The sequence below is a fragment of the Echinops telfairi genome, unplaced genomic scaffold (assembly GCF_000313985.2).
Source record: "Echinops telfairi isolate 266 unplaced genomic scaffold, ASM31398v2 ScPeMD7_7475;HRSCAF=8513, whole genome shotgun sequence".
NCBI lineage: Eukaryota > Metazoa > Chordata > Mammalia > Afrosoricida > Tenrecidae > Echinops > Echinops telfairi.
In genome coordinates, this window is record NW_022111379.1 from 31,768,070 (window position 1) to 31,769,189 (window position 1,120).

The following is a 1,120-nucleotide window of genomic DNA, read 5'->3' on the forward strand; positions in this document are numbered from 1 at the left end:
CTCAGAGTGGACCCTGTCCCTTTGAAAGTGGCCATGAGTTCCTCCGTCCAGCCCCAGGGACCCTGGGAACAGGCTTTCAAGTGTTCCTTCTGTTCATCCCATAGCCTGCGGCCTCGTCCGTTACCCAAGAAAGAGTGTGCGAGTCCTTATTTGCTTTGAGGAAAGCTTTGTCACTATTTATAGCGTGTCCTCTGAACTTGACCTGTGGACTTGGGCAGCCAGAGCAAAGCCAGGCCTGAGATGCTAGGAAATGGGAACTAGAGCAGGTCCATTTGGTTCGATCAAGACCCTTGAATTGTACTTCCAGGCATGAATCCTGGGCTGCTCCCGAGATATGGTTGTTATTTGCCATTGCTGCTGCCTGTGGCCCTCAAGTCAGCCCTGCCTCACGGAGACCCCACCCACAGCAGAATGAAGCAGGTCTGGCCCAGGTGGTCCATAGCGTTTTCCCTGGCGGATTTCCGAAGTAGATCACCAGGCCTTTCTTCCTTGTTTGCCTTATAGGCTCCACTAAGAGGTCTCCTACATCAGAGCAACATGGCAGATGTGTGGTGGCTGTACAGGAGGTGCATTGGTCAGGAATTGAACCTAGGGTCTCTTGCATGGAAGGTTGAGGATTCTACCACTGGCCCACCAATGCCTTTGACTACTCGCTGACTTCTCTAAGCACAGAATCATTCGTCATAAGGAGGACAAGCATATGACTGCTTCATTATGTCTTTACAAATCAAAAACTTTATTCTGATCTGAGTGAGTGTTAACAGATGATGTTAGCATCTCATTCAATTCCTGTGCATTTTGTTTGTGACGTTAGTTGCAATCCCCACAGGGCAGCACCCCCCCTTCCCACTGCCTCCCAGGTCCCCCATTGCCACTCATCCTTGTTACTGCCTCCTCCCGCCTTCTGACTCATGTCTTCTAGCACACTAGGCCAGATCACTTATAGCTTGAAATATATAGCATTTTATTATCTTCCTCTCTACTGTTTGTAGCATTACTTAGATGTTCTTTTCATTACACAAATACGTAGGTTCCGCTGTTTGTGAACGTCATTTCAGGATGGGAAAGAGGATATTTTTGTTCTAAAGAGGGAGCATTGAGTTAGTCAGGGTGTGATGTA